The 18784-nt window shown below is 43.9% G+C and overlaps 1 protein-coding gene across 4 annotated transcripts in view; it reads left to right on the forward strand.

The window, feature by feature from the left end:
* Positions 1 to 18784, forward strand: part of ZNF469 (zinc finger protein 469) — a 194135-nt gene that overhangs the window by 89134 nt on the left and 86217 nt on the right. For 3 of the 4 annotated variants that reach the window (XM_043494913.1, XM_038368808.2, XM_043494914.1), the window contains exon 2: positions 510 to 619. The gene's annotated coding sequence lies outside the window, so the exon portion shown is untranslated. Of the gene's footprint in view, positions 1 to 144; positions 620 to 18784 lie in introns of those variants that run through there. The other variant, XM_038368809.2, reaches the window with a different exon arrangement.

Raw genomic sequence — 18784 nt, forward strand, 5'->3', positions numbered from 1 at the left:
TGGCTTTACACTGGTGTAACTGATATTGGGGTGCAGAGAATATGTGTCTTTGATACTGTAACCTAAAATTGGCAGGTTTCCCTTCTCTGGCTGGAGTTTAGAAATGTTGCCATCTGAGATTGTTTTTCAAAAAGGCCTGAAAATGCAGTCCATTATCTGATATTTTGTAGGAGCTTTTTTAATTAAGGTCTTGGCTAAGTTTTGATTAAAGGCGTGTGGTGGGGGTTTTTCCCTTCGGGATTTGGCATGCACCCAGGCCTGTCATCCTGCCGATGCTATGGCCCTACTTTTCCCCCTTTGCTATATTTGGAGCTGGGTTTTTTCCTTTTTTTCCCCTCTTTTTCTTTCCACCAGCGGTGCAGATAAATCACTATGGTCTCTGCTCAGCTTGTCTCCTGCTCCTGTAGACTAACTTCTGTGTGCTACTGGCTGGTGCAGCTTCGAGGGGGCGTGCGCTGCAAGTCTCCGTGCCTGTGGTCAGTAATGAAGACTTCTCTTTTTATCCACAGATTACTGAGGAACTGCACAGGGCTAGACTGCAGCTCTTAATTCCCTTCCTTTTCCATTGAAACGCCACACAGGAGAACACAGCCCTTCCATCCCTCAGATTTATAATGAGGTAAGTTAACACCCTTTTGTCATTTAGGGTTGTTCACTGATGGAATGTGAATATTATTTGTGTTTGGCCTGTAGACGGGGAGGGGGAAAATGTGCTATTTGCCACATGTCAGTGTTCTGGGTTTTTTAATACCTCGGCTCCCAGCATGTGCTTGAGTTATTTCCGAGGGTTTTTGTTTTCTTTAATAATCTGCTTTGCTACGGAGTCCTGCATTGCACTGAAAAGTACCTTTAACTTAACTTTGTTTTTCCCCCTTCCCTGTTTTCATTCAGTGTCACAATTGCAAGCGTTAAAAACGATGCTTCTCTGCTCTGAGGTATTTCAGCTATTTGTGTCATCCCAGAGCTTTTTTTAAATAATGACCTTTTATTTTTGCAGCTAAAAATTCCTTCCCCTTACCCCCACCCCCTTTTTTTTTTATTAGATGTCGATGTGGTCATGCTTCCGCGGGTTAGGTATTAGTCACGGGAACCCCTAAGATAAACATGGCTTGGCTTCTGCTGTCATTGCTCTGCTGCCTTTTGTAAACTCAAACTGCTTGCATCAAGAAAATGCTGTGATTTTTCTTTCCCCTGGTGTGTGATAGTCCCTGTGTCTCTGAGAGACAAGGAGTTAATACCATTATTTCCCCCCTGAGTTCATCTGGTATTTTTTTTAAAAAAGGATGTGAAGATAGATCTGCTCATCTGCTATACAGAGAAGTTGCCTTTGATGTGAGTTCTTCCTTGGTTGGTTTTTTAAAAAAAATTTTTAGCCCCTTTCCTCTCACCTACTATCTCTGGAGTGCACTTACGAAACTGCATTCCCCAGCTGGTTACTACTAGGGACAGTTTAATGTGCACTTGCAACGTTTTAGGAATCACACATGCATTGTGTCACTAATACCTGCCTGTGAAGCAACCCCATCCCCAGCTGGCTTTTCCTTTTGCAGAATGCAACCTCTGGGGACTCTGTCAGTGTCTCCTGGCTTAGCTACTCAGCGTGTAGAAGATACTTGGACTTGATAGGACAGTACAAGAAAATGGCTTACAATGGCACCTCTCATTGCACAAACCAGTTGCACCTTCACAGCTGTGCAGATGAACTGCATTCTACTGGTGTTTGCACGGTTTGGTTTGGTTTAGTTTTCCTTTTTCTCCCATAACAAAGAAAATGGATCCTGCCACTTTAAGACAGGAGTCACTTTAAGTGACTTTCCATTTGCCTCTTATGGAGAGCTGAGAATTGTGGTTTCCTATATTTCCTTTGAATCGTGTGCAGTAGTTAGAGTGAGTTTTTAAAAAAAAACAACTACTGTACATTTTGGAAGCTTTTTCTTCTGCAGCAAGATACAGACGAGAGGGAGGGAGAGGAATCTTGCATATATTTGGAGGAGTGAAGAAGTGGAGAAGTTTTTTATTTTTCCGTTACCATTTTATTTTGGCTCCCTCCCATCCCGCCCCCCCTTTCTCTGTGTGGTGTCTCCATATGAAGAATTGTGTAAGAAATAATGTACAATGCCAGATAGGCATTTCCTCAGTACAGTGTGTCCTATTATAATTGGCATCCGGCTTAGACTGTTGGGGTGACAGATCATGGATCTCTGCCGTACCACTGAAATAAACCAGGATTTTTTGAGAAAGGTGGACGCTGCGCATCTTGTGTCAGGCGCAAGTCTGCTATGTTTGCTTGAACAGCTGTGATGTGATTCCAGGGTTCGTGAACTGATGGAGTTAAAAGCAGGCACCAGCTTGGGGCTGGGGTGGAGGGAGAATCACCAAATTAAATTTTACTTTCTTTGCACAATGTTCACTCTGAAAAAATAAGCAGCAGCCTTGAGGGGGGTTGAGGGAAGGGTTCTGTTTCCTCAATTAACTGGGACTTGCCTTCTTTTGACAAACGGAAGACAGCACGTTTTAGACTCTGGATTTGTGGAGCTGTCTCAAAGTGCCAAGTCTGGTTATACAGCAACTTTTGAGTGTTTGGTTGAGGAATCTGAGTCACTCTGTGCTACTTAACTCCTTAGAAGCTGGACAGCTTCAGAAACTATTACCTAGTCATGTAGAATTCAAACACCAATGCTGCCCGGAATCAGGCTGTTGGCGGCTGAAGCCCTTTGAGAAGAATACACCTCATCTGTTGTAGGTGTCAGTAGCATACCTGTCCAGGTCCTGAATACATGACAGACGGGCACCGGATGGTACGGGGCATGGGTGAATTTTCCAAAACCAATAATAACAACAATCATAATCACTTAATTTTATTATCACTGCCACTGTTGTTAATAATATCAGTGGGTCAAATATTAACATTCTGACTCATGCAAAAACTCCCATGCACTTCAATGGGAGTCTGGAATGAGTAAACACTAAGGATGTAAGTTTTTGCCCAGTGATAATATATGATATGATTGTAGTCCCTTTCCTACAAAGGATCATAAAGCAGTCTACAAACAGCATAGACGGGGTCACTTTTCCCCACCCTAAAAATGAAGTCACATCTGGGGTGGACCATGACAGCTGCACAACAGGCTGGGACAAGGAGTGGAGGAGGACACCTTAACCATTCGCAGTTGCAGGGGGAATGCTCGTAGGCAGAACGAAGTTTTCTAAAGTGTAATTTGGCCAGAACACTGGGGTTAACATCTCTACATGTATGAAAAGAGACCTGGGGTTTTTAATAATCCAGAGTAGCCAGAACTTCAGTTCTGTGTCCTATCCAAAGAAGGTACCACCATGGTGGGACGTTGGGTTAGTATTGACTCAATTGGATACCAGTATTTCTTTCTGCAGTGCCTGGTTTGTCCTTCCATGCAAGTCCTGACAAGGCCTAATGCTGCTGCCCCTCGAGAGAGCTGATGTTTGCATTTGGGCGAAGCAGCATGATTAAGTTAAGAGATTTATTTTTAAACAACCCAAAAGATGCCACCAAAATGAAAAGGCCGATTTCTCATTTACACTAGAGCCCCGTTACACCACTTTGACAGTATAAGGGAGCCTTAATATGAGTGAAAATTATATTTACTTTAAGGCCCTCTTACACTGCAAGTAAATGAGAATTAGGCTCAAAGTTTTCTGCACAGAAGATTAGTGCATCCAGTTGGAGTTGGCTTGATTCACATTTACCCCAAGGATACTTTACACCATTTTTGCAGTGTAAAGTGGCCTTTAAAAGGATGCATATGTAACTTAAATATAATTTAAAGTTTCTTACATTGCCAGAGTGGTGTAAAGGGACCTTAATGTAAGCAACAATCAGGTCCTATGTATATATTCAATTTGGCTGGTGGGTATTCATTCTGCAGAAGATGTCTCAGACTTGCATCTAGCTTTTTTTTTTTTTAAATAAATCTGGAACCCAGATTGAATGTTAGATATGTGGATGTAAATAAAGTATAAACCAATGGAGTTACTCCTGATTTACAGCAGTGTAAATGAAATCAGAATATGGCCCCTGAGGAGTAGCAGCTACTTGAACAAAGTATATTCTTGGTTGGAAAGTAGTTCAAAACACATGCCATAAAAACCTGATGTAAAAGAACCAACAATGTCTCTTTTATCGTTTAAAAGCCTATATTTTACTTTTGTTTTGTTTTGTTTTTTTCCTTTGGTGGTTAGAACTTGAAATCTGTGTGATTATTGCCATAACTTCCTGCATTGCTGAAGTACTCCTGGTGGTTTGTTATTGTAGGGTTGCTTCTGAGCGCTGGGTAATACATGCTGGTTTGTTGCTATAGATTGCTTATGAGTATTGGACATGCATGCAGGCTTTTTATTTATGAGCATGTGCTCACATTCACATTCATTGTAGGGTAGCTTATGAGAACTGAGATACTAGCACTCGAATATTTTAAAAGCACATAGAAGTGCTTGTGGTAGAGGAAAAAGGCATTAACACTACCGTGGAGATTGCTAAGAGATAAGCAGGGGACGGGGGCTAGATAAATTTAATATCTGAAAATATTGACAGTATTCTCTTAAAGAGCCAGCATTGTGTATTCTACTCTCAGGTGTGCCCTGTACATCTTGGATTTTGACATCATTTAAAGGATAGAGTTCATAAAACTGGGCTAATCTAGGAGACATTTCTGGTAATGCAGCTTCAGGAATACATCCTTCCTTCAGCAGCATGGGAATTTCCTACAAGAGCAAATGTCCTGTGTTTTCTGTACCATACATAGCCTCTTTCCAGTTCTCCTCTAGAAAACATGAGCTATATCTCAACCAAATGTATGTGGGGAGGTAGGTATGGTCCAGTGGACAGGACACCGGACTCTGAGTCAGGATGTTTGAGTTCTGTTCCTGCCTCTGCTATTGACTTGCTGCTGTGTGTCATTGGGCAAGTCATTGCCCTTCCGTGTGCCTCAGTTTCCGCATCTGTAAAAAGGGAATGGTGCATTAGCTTTCTAAAGTGCTTTGACGGATGGCAGGCACTGTGTAAGTCCTAAACTATTATTTATTCTCTCTCTCTCTCTCTCTCTCTTTGACTGGAGCTCAGCAGGACACAATAGCAGGAGAGTGCAGATGAGTCATCAAGTATGCATTTGATTTTGCTAATGATGTTTCTTGTAGTTTTTACACCCACTCCCTTACTGGTGACTTCCTGGGAAATCTGATAGAGCTCTCACATCTGCTGTTATCTCAAACCAAACAAACGAGATGCACAGTGTTCTGTGAAAACCCTGCTTCCCTAGCTTCCTGTGGGGTACAAAGCTCAATTTCAGTGTATTAACTCTGGAGACACTATATTTTTGCTCATTGTTTGTTTGTGCTCAACTTTCTACAAGTCACAGGCTTCTAAATCAGTTGAGCCCTCGCTGAGGTGTTTCTTCTTTCATAGCCTTAAAACCTGGCTGCCACACCCCAGCAAGCTGCAGTATTTAACGTTTTGATCCGAAAACCGTTAAGCACCTTTCCTCTCGTCTCCTAAATGCCGAGTGCTATTTGTCTTTAATTTACCTTTTCCTCACTCCTCCTGCTTTCTGAGTCATGTATTGATGCCACAGTCCAACTTTTGTGACATCACCAGTGTTTCAGTGGGGATGTCATCACTGGATTGTCGGACGCGTCTATTTCTCTGATCTCTTGCTTTTCAGAAACTATAGGAACAGAAATGCAGGGAAAGCACAGCACTTATAGGATAGTTTAATGGCTTTTGAGACACACACTAGGATCCTCGTTATAAGTGAGTCATGAAGCTGTGGGGAGTGTGTAATTTTGCCTGCGTGCACACTTAAATGCACTGCTACACAAATGCCTGCATGTGCAGTTGAAAGATTCTCACACCTCTGTGCACAGGTGATAGAACTGTATGAACTCTGGAGTTGCCATTTTCAGGCGGCTGAGGCTTCTGTGTTCCTGAAAGGAGGACCTTGGAAATCTTTCATCAAAAATATTAAGAAGCAGGGGGATGGGATACTATGGTGATGGAAGGGCCATTGATGCCAGAGACGGATGTTTGCTAATCCTCGGGGGATTCTTATTGGGTGCTGGAATCTTTCACCACTAGGTCATTGGCTTGAACCCAGCCAAGGCATTAGGAGCTGATCTGATAGCCATTGAAGTCAATGGTAAGGCTCCCCTTGACTTCACTGGGATAGGTTCAGGACCTTAGTGACCGACCATCGAAACTGTCTGTTGGCCTATGTGAAATGAGTGCACGATTCTCAGACCTGTTCCCAGAGGATAGGTGCCATCACCACAGGAGGGCACTGGTTGGCAACCTTTTGGCGAGCTCCAGAAGAAAGTCCAAGGCTGGCATTAACCCAGAGTCAGTGTTTGACCTCCTCCCTCATGCCTAATGGCCAGGTCTAGGTCAGGGTTGTGTGTCAGCAGCAGAGTGGTGTGTGTGAGGAGAAGGTTGCCCTGCTGTTGCTGTCCAATCAGACGGTGGAACTCACTGCCACAGGAAGGGATTGGAGACTTGTATGGATAACAAAAATTCTTATCATGATAAACATTTTGGCAGGGATATTAAACCTCCTGCATCAGGGCATCAGCCAATCTCGAGCTAAAAGAGACCAGAATGAGACTTAAAGCGGCAGGGGACAGACTATCTCACATCTATTGCTGTGGGGTTCTCTTACCTCTACCCGAAGCATCTGGCACTGTCAGAGACAGACAAGGACTGTCAGCTAAGCATCTTCCACTCGCATCAAAGTCACTTGATGGACATATCTGTGTGCTGCAATTGAACAGGATGTTTGAAGTGTGTAGTTTGGCATTGTGACGATATTAAATGTATCGCTGAAGGTGCAGGCCCACTGCAGCTGCTGAGCCAGACCAGAAAAATGATCTTTCACAGACTTTCAGTGGCAGCGTGGAAACAGCAGCGCCCAGATGCTTGCATTTCCCACCAGCCGTTTACAAAATACATGAACAAAATCTGATGGGTAACGACTGGAGCTCTCTCTGTTAAGTGGGTTTTGGTTTGCTTTTTGCTTTTTTTTTTTTTTTTTAACTGCTTCTCCTCCTCCACTAACGTAGTAACGGGTATTATTCTTAATTGTCCTGTGCAATCGGTCTGATCAACGCACAATTCTGTTTACGCCTCTCGGGATGGAATTTGCTAGTCATTCTGTGTGCCTGGACAGGCATGAGTACAGTATGTGAATTGCCCTCACAATAACTCCTGCTTTGGAAATGGGACGGTGTCCCTCGCCTCTGTTTGCCAGAAGCTGGGAATGGGTGACTGGGGATGGATCACTCGATGATGACCTGTTCTGCTCATTCCCTCTGGGCACCTGGCACTGGCCACTGTCGGAAGACAGGATCCTGGGCTAGATAGACCATTGATCTGACCCAGAAGGGCCGCTCTTATGTTCTTCACCACGTGTGGCCATTGGAGAGAGCTATTTGGCTAGGATCTATTTCTCTTTTATGGTTGATCGTTCATAGAAATTGTGCTGGCTCCTGAATTTCTAGTGCTGCTGAAGCTGGTGGAGAATGGCTTCTGCAAGCGTAAATGCTCAGAAGTGAATCTTGTGTATGAGTGCCCAATCGCATGGTAGTGAGAGACCCCAAGTCTGTTACTGCCATCACCTATCTAGCTAACGAGCTAATTTCTAGGGTGCACCTTGGTATCAACATATCTCTTAATACAGAAGTGAATTGCTTTCTTTTTCCTGGTTTCACCCATTGGAGGGGCTTCCTTACCCGACTCAGGATCCCGATCCACCCACCCCCAACCTTCTCAGCCCCATATCATGGCCAGGAGCAGAGTTGGGTTGAACTCCTTTTGGAGCCAGAAAATGCCTCCTTGCTCATCTAGAAGAGTAGTGAGGAGCGATGTGAGGCTCACCCTTTCCCCTGGGGAGTGGGAGGGCTGTCAAACTTATTTTAAAGCATGGCAGCATTTGAATTACAAAACCACGGCTGGAATCAAATTTCTGCGTCCCTCCCATAGATAGTTAGGGATCTGCTTATAAAGATGTGAAAAATGTGGCCCAGAGTCAGTGTCCCTTTAAAAAAGAAATCTAAAAAAAACCCCAAAAGTTTTGCTCTCTGCTTTTGTTTTTAGAGCTGCTGCTTTATAATTAAGGATACTTGTCTTAGCTCCGTGAGTTGATGGCAAGAGGGAATATCTCGCTGCGCCGTGTGTCAAGAATCATTTCATTCCGCTCCTGTCAACTGTCATCTTTAATTAGCACCCTCTGACTCAATTGCAGCTTAAAACTGCGCTTCAATAATGTACCGCCTGTAGCTTTTGGGATCTGGCTCGGGGCTTCCCATTCAGAGAAAATACGTCTATGGGAAATGAGTTTAATGGGACCCAAGTGCTTTGCTCAGTGTTGCACTGTAGGTTTGTTTTTCTTCTTAACCGAAACGTGTCGTTGAAATCCAAGGGAATCTCTGGCTAATGAACCCATTTGCTCTCTCTGCTGTCAATTACGTGCCGGCAAAGCGGCATGGATTTCAGCGCTGCTCCGTTGGGTCACAGGATGGAAGGGGGCTAATCCTGGGCCTAGAACAGGAGCAAAAAATAGCTAGTAATATAACCTAAGGCCTGATTCACTACTGTGTTATTCCAGTATTACAGCAGCCTAACTCCACTGATCTCACAACTAGAGTAACAGTAGTACTTTCAGGGGAAAACCCCCTACTGTTAATTTTCTTTCCAAAGTCAAGGGTCCGCTTTTAAAGGTATTTAGGCATTGCTGTGGTCAGTGCTGCAATACTGAACTCACATCTCATTTTCAAAAGGGATTTAGACACCCATGAGCCTAAATCACATTGGCTGCCAATGGGCTTTTGGCTCCTAAGTACTTAAATTACTTTTGAAAATGAGACGTGGGCTCCTAAAACAATGAGCAGTGCAACAATGACTACAGCAATGCCTAAATACCTTTAAAAATTGGGGCCTAAGTCTGCTCTGATTCTCCTGCTCTTGTTAGCTGGAGATGCAACAAGCCAAGCACGGCATAAAAATCCTGGACTTTAAAAGGAGGTAGACATATGGATGCAGAAAGGACATATGGGATTGCAATGCAGCATGTTGTAGTAGGCTAAGTATCAGACTCGGGACAGGAACTCTCAAGTTCTACACATGGCTTCTGCTATCAAATCACTGTACAGGCAATGGGGAGCCTCTTCTCCCTATCTGTATTTCCTATCTATATAATGGGGATATAAATCCTTATTGCTCATTCACATGGGGTGGTGATCAGAAACACGGCTGATGCTGTGAGTTGCCCTCTTGCCTTACCCATGTCTGGATCCAGTGGCCATTCGAGCCAGACTCCCCAACCTGTACTCTGGGATGGAGCTGTCTGTTTAAAAGGACAGTGTCTCACTTTAATAGAATCGACCCCAGTTAGGGGAACTGGTACATTTGTGACTGTTGGGCCGTAGAAAATTGGACCAAACCCTTCTGCTCTCCTGGTACGTCAGAGTCGAAGAAACAATTTTTATTTATTTTTTTTTATTTTTATTTTTTTTTTTGGTAACTGACAAATAGTGAAGAACGACATTTTACAGGGATGAGAGGAAGCCTATGGTCTATCAGGCATGCTATTAAACTGGAAAAGGAGAACATCCACACTCCAGCTCCAGCTGGTGCAATGTAACGACCTGGCTGGCCGGCTCAGGACCAATAATTCACTGTTTTTGTGTTTAATTACCAAATGTAAAAAGCCCTTTCTTTTAACAACAACAAAGCCTTGAACCACACTTCAAAGTTGGGTTTCTGGGACAGTTGCATACCTTTTAAAAATAGCCTTCTGAGTGGTGCCAAAAGCTAAATGGATTGCAGAGAACAGGTCCTGCACATGGGGCTTTCAAACAGCACATCAAGTGCTGCTTTGCGATCAGCTGCACTTTGTGACTCTGCCCAGGATTCTCCAGGAGATGAACTCACAGACTCTGAATATTAACACCAGGGGAACTGCAGCACCACCCCTGTATTTCTCAATAGGCTTCGGCTATTATTTTCCTCTCATGTGCTTTTCCCTATGAGTGTAGGCATTGAAAAACCACAGGATACATGAGGGAATGTAATAACAAAGGATGTAATTGACATCTAAAGCCAGTACCTTAAAGGGATACTGTCAACTTAGCTGTTTTGAAATTGTCTTATTATTATTTATATTACAGTAGCGCCAAACAGAGATCAGAGCCCCATTGTGTTTAGAACTCTACAAACACATGATAAGAGACCATCTGGCCTGAACAGTTTATAATCTCAATGGACATGACAAAAGGTTGGGAAGGGTGGGGGGAACTGAGTCAAAATAGAACCCAGGTCTCCTTTCCCCTAGTTCAGTTCCCCTTTTTAGATCATCCTGTCTCTCTGTGATGCCAGTCCTAAATCACTATGCAAATCTAGACTAAATTTCTGTTTCTGACACAACTCCCATTAAACAGTATGTCATGACAGTTGCCTTTAAAATTACCTTTAAAAAATAACATTTTTTCTGCTGTGGTTATAAGGGTCTTTTGAGTTAGTTCATCGTTTCATAGATTCCAAGGCTAGAAGGACTGACCTCCTGTATAACACAGGACAGAGAACTGCCCCAAAATAATTCTCAGAGCAGAGCTTTTAGAAAAACATCCCATCTTGATTAAATTGCCAGTGATGGAGAATCCACCACAACCCTTGGTAAATTGTTCCAATGGTTAATTACTCTCAGTGTTAAAAATGTACGGCAGTCTGAATTTGTCTAGCTTCAACTTCCAGCCATTAGATCATGTTAGACCTTTCTCTGCTAGATTGAAGGGCCTGTTATTAAATATTAGTTCCCCATGTAGATGCTTTCAGACTGTAATCAAATCCCCCCTTACCCTTCTCTTTGTTAAGCTACATAGTTGGAGCTCCTTGAGTCTATCACTGTAAGGCAGGTTTTCTAATCCTTTAATCATTCTGGTGGCTCTTGTCTGAACCCTCTTCAATTTATCAATATCCTTCTTGAATTGTGGTAATCCCTTGTTGCTGACTATGTAGGGAAACAGTGAAACTGACTATGTTGACAGGTTTCAGAGTAGTAGCCGTGTTAGTCTGTATTCGCAAAAAGAAAAGGAGTACTTGTGGCACCTTAGAGACTAGCAAATTTATTAGAGCATAAGCTTTCGGTGTAGCTCACGAAGGCTTATGCTCTAATAAATTTGTTAGTCTCTAAGGTGCCACAAGTACTCCTTTTCTTTTGACTATGTTGAGAAAGTGCTGTCAAATGACCAGAGTAAATACACTGAAAATAGAGACAGAGGTTTTCTCACCAACTGCATTCAGTTATGAGGTTAATTTAGGTAAATGCAAACATTTCAAACAGAATTATGACTCAGTACTTTAAATTCTGCTTTGATTTCACTGGGTAGAGTTTGGGCTGTAGATGTCAGATATTTAGGCCCCAATTTAGGAAAACACTTAGGCATCAGCGTAAGCCCCTTTGACGTCCAGGAGAACTATGCACAGAGCTTCAATGTTTTGCTGAGTCGGGGCCAAATTTGTTGAGGAGTTGAGGAGGTATTTGAATCCTGGGTTTTGACAGGAGCCTGCCTCTTTTCCCAAAGTATAGATGCAGCAGCATATTTGGCGCAGACTTTAAAGAGCAAAGTCAGAGGCTTTAGATGGTTGAGGTCAAACTGTACTGTGCCATATTTTCAGCTTGAGGCACAATCTGTGTGCTGGTCAAATGTGCACATTCTCATTGAACCCACAATCTCTGAATTTTGTAAGCACTGATTGGGAGGCTGATACCCGGCAACCTGCTTGCTCATCAGTTATCCGGCTGCATACATGCAAACAGGAATTATGCATGCAAATCAGATAGCCAACTTCTTCCAAACTATACGCTTGCTGCTTCCTACTACAAGCAAGAATTTTCAGTGGAAGGTTGTCTTAACTCTGTAGAAATAGTTTTCTTTTCTGATCTAAGGAATATAAGTTAGGGCTAGACACTGGGAGTCAGGCTGCTGAAATACTTTTAGTGTTTTGTTTATTTTTGTAAGTGCCCACTTAACTTTGATAACTAATAAACATTTTGGAGAAGGAAAGCTGTCGTTAAAGATTCCACCTTTCCCCTGTGCCTTCAATGAAGATGTTAGAGTTCCTAATACGCATCTCTGAGACCTCCAGGAGGCAAAACTAGGACAGATCAGATTTGATTTTCCAGATATTTGTAAAGTAAAAAATAAGTTAGTGTAGGGGAGGAAACTTTTCAGTCTTCTTTATACATCATAAAGCTACCACTCTGGCAAATCACCTTTAGGATTGTTTTAGTGATGAAAATGGTAGTTACCTTTGCAATGAACAATGAATTTCCAGAGCTTTGATTTAGTCAAAGAAAAGTGGTGGTTGTACCATAAAAAAGGTAGATCAGGATAAGAAATTAAAAGTAAGTCTTATTGTTTCTGCATTGTAATTTAGTGCTTTCAGCCTGTTTTTTGTTTCATTGTTAAGAAAATCAGATGGCAACCGCTCCACTGTACTCCTGCATTGCTCAAATGGCCCAATATATCGTTGACAAAGTCAGGTCCTTCAGCTTAGCCATTGGCTCTTCACGTAGGATCTGTAATGGGGCTTGGTCAGCTTCTTTGGAGGCAAAGGTTTTCAAGCCGTTATGTGCAGGGAGTGGCAGGTCGCTAGTGAAGTTTATTATCTTACATGGTTTGCATGAAGCCCTGCAAACCAGTGGAAGCAAATTGCTATCTTCCGTAGATGAAACTTGGCTCCCGGGAGAAGCAGGCTGCATTTAACTCTGGGAACAGCTCTCCATATTTGAAGCGTGCTTTTCTTGGATGTCTATGCTGTATTTATGCGGGCTGGTATGTGGGGAATAATTAGAACCTCATCCCAGCTACTTGAGGAACATGTTTTCCATTCTTGATGTTGACAGGTCAGCCATCAGGCTGTCCCTTTGTGCCTAAAAACGTTGACGTTTTATCATTGCTGAAAACAAAACAAAGGCTAGTGGAGTTCTTGGACCACAGAGGAGGATGCTTGTTATTTATAGAGTGCCAGAGGCAAGCATGATGCTTCTCATGCATGTAAAAATGCCAGGTCTCTGCTCCTAAGTTCGACTTAATAGAGTGAGGGAGGATAAACACAGAGCCATTGTGAGAGGCCCTTGTGTGACCGTACAGGGCTGCTCACCATATCTGTGGCTGGGAAGAAGGATGCAGAATGAGGGCAGGGTCAAGGTGGGGCCTTGGCTCCCATCCCCGCTCCTCACTAAGGATGATAGAGCAGGGCCTGTGCACCACAGGGAACAATCTGCTGCATTCTGGTGCACTGGATTGCACTCCCTGGTTCACACTGCGCAGCCCCTGGAGTGACTGTTCCCTGCCTGAAGCGCACATGTCTCCAGTGCGGTTCCTGGGGCAGCGCAGCTCTGCACTGCCTCCTGTTCATGGCACTGGACTGGGGTTCAGAAAGCCTAGGTTCAATTTCCAGTTCTGCTATTAACTTGCTGGATGACCTTGGGCGAGGCATGTCCCCTGTCTGTGCCTCAGTTTCCCCATATGTAAAATGGGGATGATGATGCTGACCCTCCCGCCACCCCCTTTGTAAAGCACTTTGAGACCGTCTGATGAAAATGTGTGGGCCATGTCCAGGATGGAGGTCATCCCTGGAAGGCTTGACAAGCTGTTTGAGGAAGGTTTTGAAGGAAGACCATGAGGTTGCATGGCACATGGAGCCGCTGTTCCGGAAAAGAGGGCTCTTACAATTCATAATTAATCGGTTAAAAATAAATGATAAAGGGCTCTTGATCCTTCTGCTTCCTGGGGTATAAGATGATCATGAGCAGAGGTCAGAGAAACACCTCCTTCTGCCCTGCCCACGATGGTATTGTACGGCAGTTATGACACGTGCTTTTGGTGTCACTTTACACTTTCCTCTCAAACATTCCTTCTAGGCCACAGCTGAAGACACAATACCAGCTGGGTTGGGTTAGTCATCTGTTCTGGTATTCCTGTTCTTAAGCAAATGTATTAATAAAGGGGAAGGATGTTTTTATAGTTAAAGCAGTGAACTGGCAGTCAGAAGTTCTGCGTTCCGTGACAATTTCAAAAGAGCTCAGCTCCCGAGAGCTCTCATTCAGTCAGGCACCTGAAAAAGAGCCCAGATTTTCGATGAGAGTTGCAGAGTGCTGAGCGCCTTTGCAGATCTGGTCTTCTGTTCCTGGCTTTCTGATTGGCTCTTTGAGCAAGTCACTTAATATCTCAGTGCCTCCGTTCTGATGTATCTGAAGTGGGAATAATACTGACCCAACTGCCGCAAATTTGTAAGGTGCTGTGAGATCCTTAGCTGGAAGGCAAGTTATGAGTATAATGAATTATTGATGGGAGTGATCCTGAGAACCTCTGAGCACCCACAGCTCTCAGTTACTTTGATGGGAGTTACCAGGGCTCACCTCCTCTCAGGATCTGGCCCCTCAATAGCACCTACCAATCAATTCTCCCAGTATCTCTTTATGGGCCTGATCCAAAGCCCATGGAAAAACTCCCATTGACTTCTATGAGGTTTGGATCAGGCCCTATAAGCATTAATGAATTAGTGGTTAAGTGATGGGCACAAGATCATACAGTGAATCAAGTGGCCAAATTGGGGATTAAACCCAGTAATTCCAGACTCTGCGTGATCCCTGTTCTGACCAGTGGATACGCTGTCTAATAGGTATTTTCTAGATATAATTATCAGTGACATTAAAGATGCTGTCATTTTCAGCTCCCGTTACTCAGCATCGAGTTCTCTGTTACAAGCTGTGCTGCTTAAAGGATAGGCTAGAACAGCAGTTCTCAAGCTGTGGGTCCGGAGCCCAAAGGGAGTCGCAGCCCCAGTTTAATGAGGTCACCAGGATTGACGTTAGACTTGCTGAGGTCTGGGCCTGAAGCCCGAGCCCCACTGCCCGGGGTCAAAGCCGAAGCCTGAGGGCTTCAGCCCTGGGTGGCACAACTCAGGTTACAGGCTCCTCACCTGGGGCTTTACCCCTACCACCCACCCTTGGGCTTTACCCCTACCACCCACCCAGGGCAGCGGGACTTGGATGGGCTCAGGTTTCAGTCCCCTCTCCTGCGGTTGAGTAGTAGTTTTTGTGGTCAGAAGGGGGTCATGGTGCAGTGAAGTTTGAGAACCCCTGGTGTCGAAGCAACTAGATAGCTTTTCTTCATAACTTCTGCTTTCTGTGCAAAATAGCCATGGCGTGGAACGTTTCTTATTTCCGCTCTACATTAACGAAGAGGTGAAGTGAAAAGTTTTACACTTACACTGACCTAAACCCTAACTAAACATTCTGCAACAGGAACACATGGGAGCTGTTTTTGACCGCTCTGGCACTAGCTGCTCAGGCTCTCGTAACACAATGATGTTTTTATTGGCAGGCTTTCAGAGCAGTAGTAGGGAGAGGGTTACGGGGTGTCACAGTCGGGGATGATTCCCATATATTCCTGGTAAAATTTCTCAACACAATAGCCTCACATTGTTGGGACTGTATGTTCTTCTTATGACCATATCACCCTTGAACACCGGCAACCACAATAGGATTTCAGTAAGTTTTGAACCAATGCAATTGGTTACCGGAGATGAAAGGAATATTGATAGTTCCTGTTTATAATCCGATAGGTGTGCCAATAGCAAGAGTGATAATTTAGTGATATTATTATATGCTGCTTAATCAGCACTCACTTAAATAGTTCAGGCAATTTATTGCGATCTCTCCGAGGGAACCAGTTAGCCAGATGCTAATGAGTGATGTCTAATGCTTGATCGAGATGGTATTAGGTAAAGTTCCACTTAATGGGAAAGAGTATTTAGCTAGTGCCAAGGGGTTAATTTGGTGTTTAACCAAGTGTAACATTCTAAACTGGTCTCTTAATACAGAAATAGTCACAATATTACTATGAAAAAAGTAAGAGAGAAGAAGTGAGGATGCAATGCAGTGAGTACAGTGTTTTATTTCTTTTAAAATCTTTCTGAATGTCTTTTTTTGAATGGCCTCTTCACTGAGCTGGGATGCTAGACCATTCCTTGCACTGTTCTAGTTGAGAGGATTCAGCGGCATTTTTGAGGAATTCAGTAAGAGTGACCGAAGCACACTTTTGATCAGGACAGGGTAACCTGTAGAGTTCATCAGTTGCTGGAATTTTTAGTGGGACTCTTGTTCGAGATGGTGTCATCTCTTCTTCAAATAGGGATCTGGAATATGGATAGGCAGTAATAGGTCAAGGTCTCATAGTGCTCTTCATGACATCATGCATCTGCCATATCCATTTAATAATGTATTTTCAATTAGTATTTCACCTGCCTTCAGTCTATATTCTGCTTTGATAATCTCCTTGCAATGACCTTCCAGCCATGTGAATGGTATAGATTGTAATCAAATCAGGTACATTGGAGATGGCACGCTGGGTTATTGAGATGAAATGTTGGCCTTTTGGGTCTCTGAAATTGCTTTTCTGTCCTGAGTGAAGCACCTGGTGAGCTATAATCCAGATCTCAAAATGCCCCAGTTCCCTAGGCATGTGTTCCAACATGCTACGCTTGCTAAACTGCTCAAGAAGGAAGCAATTATTTGACTGCTACCTGCCACCTGTTTATGTCAGATAGAGGCAAAAAACAAACTTTCCCAAACTGCTGTGCCTTGAAGCCATTGCTTGAAGTCCCACCTCCTGAAGGTAATATTTCGTGGAACAATGTCATACTATAGGTGTCTGGCTGATGGGTCTTGCCCACATGTTCATGGTCTAACTGATCGCCATATTTGGGATCGGGAAAGAATTTTCCCTGGGTTAGATTGGCAGAGATCCTAGGGGGCAGGTTCGTCTTCCTCTGCAGTGTGGGGCATGGGTCACTTGCAGGTTTAAACTAGTGTAAATGGTGGATTCTCAGTAACATGAAGTCTTTATATTAGGGGTAGGCAACCGATAGCCCGCGTGCCAAATGTGGCATGCGAGCTGATTTTCAGTGGCACTCACACAGCCAGGGTCCTGGCCACCAGTCAGGGAGCTGCATTTTAATTTCATTTTAAATGAAGCTTAAACTTTTAAAAACCTTATTTACTTTAACATACAATAGTTTAGTTATATATTAAGACTTAGAGAAAGAGACCTTCTAAAAACTAAAATGCATTACTGGCCACGCGAAACCTTAATTTAGATGAATAAATGAAGACTCTGCACACCACTTCTGAAAGGTGTGCTGACCCTACTTTATCATGACTTGAGGATTTCATAACTCAACAAGAGGTTAGGGGTCTTACAGGAGTGGGTGGGTGAAGTTCTGTGGCCTACAAGGTGCAAGAGGTCAGATAGATGATCGATGGTCCCTTCTGGCTTTAAAGTCTATGAGTCTGAGTCTATGAGTCACTTCTCCTTGTAACTTCCTTCTCTGTTGAAGCACCATGGTCCTGTTCCAGAAATGGTGCTTCTGGAATGATATAGTGGTGGAGAATCCACTGCATCCCTTGTTAAATTGTTCCTATGGGTAATTACTTTCACTGTTAAAACTTGCACCTTATATCCAGTTGAATTTGTCTAGCTCCAGCTTTCCGTCATTGGATCTGGATTTTACATAAATCAGGAGGATTTCATGAAACAGGCCTTGTCAAATAAATCTTGATTTCATTTAGACCAGGTTATAAGTCTGATTGATAAAGGTAACTAAGTTGATAAATATTTGGTCTCCTATAAAGTTTGATTAGTGCCACAATATTCTGATTAAGAAGCAGAATTAATAAAATCCATGTGGTCAATATTACATGAATTGAATGCTGGCTAATGATAGAACACAAATGTTGTTGTATGGAGAATTTCTCAGCCCACTGCTATTCATATTTTTATCGTGATCTGGAAGAAATAAAAAATCATTAATGATAAAGTTTGCAGATGACACAAAGATTGGCAGGGTGGTAATAACAAAGACAAGTCACTGATACACAACTATTACATCGCTTGGAAAGCTGGGAGTAATCAAGCATGTGCATTTTAATACAGGCAATGCAAGTTCACAGGAAGATGGGAATTGCTTTACTGGATCAGCGTCATGGTCCATCATCCTGTCTCCAAAGTGGCCACTACAGATGAATCAGAAAAGGTGCAGAAACCTGACAGTGCTCCAACCCCTTCAGTGACATGGGCTGCATAGCAGCAAGTAAATGGGCCTATGGTGCCCGTGCTCCACCAATATTCGAAATGTGGGCCTGGCTCCACCAATGTTTGGGTGATATTTTCAGAGCTGTCCATCCAAAGGAGATGGGCAACCGCCCCAGGCCCTGCCCTTTGTGGGGCCCCGCGCTTCGGGGGACGGGATCCAGGGCACCTGGGGGGGTTAGTGGGGGGCCTGGCACCGGTAGCAGTGAGCGACCCAGCCCGCCCTGCCCCACCTCTTCCTGCTTCTGCTCCACCCCTGCCCCGCCCCCACTCCACACCAAGCCGCCGCCCCACCTCTTTCCAGCTTCTGCCTGCTCCTCCAAGCAACCTGCTGCTGGCGCCAGGTCCCCTGCTAACCTCCCAGGCCATCCTGGACCCCACATCCTCCTGAAGCGGGGTGCCCCCCAAAGCGCAGGGCCTGGGGCTGTTGCACCGGTCTGTCCTATGGATGGGACAGCTCTGCTTGGACCCATTCTGGGCACCACCAAAAATTATACAAACCTGGTGACCACAATGGGCTACGTGTATAATTTTGCAGCACCTCCACAGGCAACACACAGAAACAAAATGGTGTCCTCCATGTAGCATGGCCTCGCTCGGACGCTGC

The sequence above is a fragment of the Dermochelys coriacea genome, chromosome 12 (genome assembly GCF_009764565.3).
Source record: "Dermochelys coriacea isolate rDerCor1 chromosome 12, rDerCor1.pri.v4, whole genome shotgun sequence".
Lineage (NCBI taxonomy): Eukaryota > Metazoa > Chordata > Testudines > Dermochelyidae > Dermochelys > Dermochelys coriacea.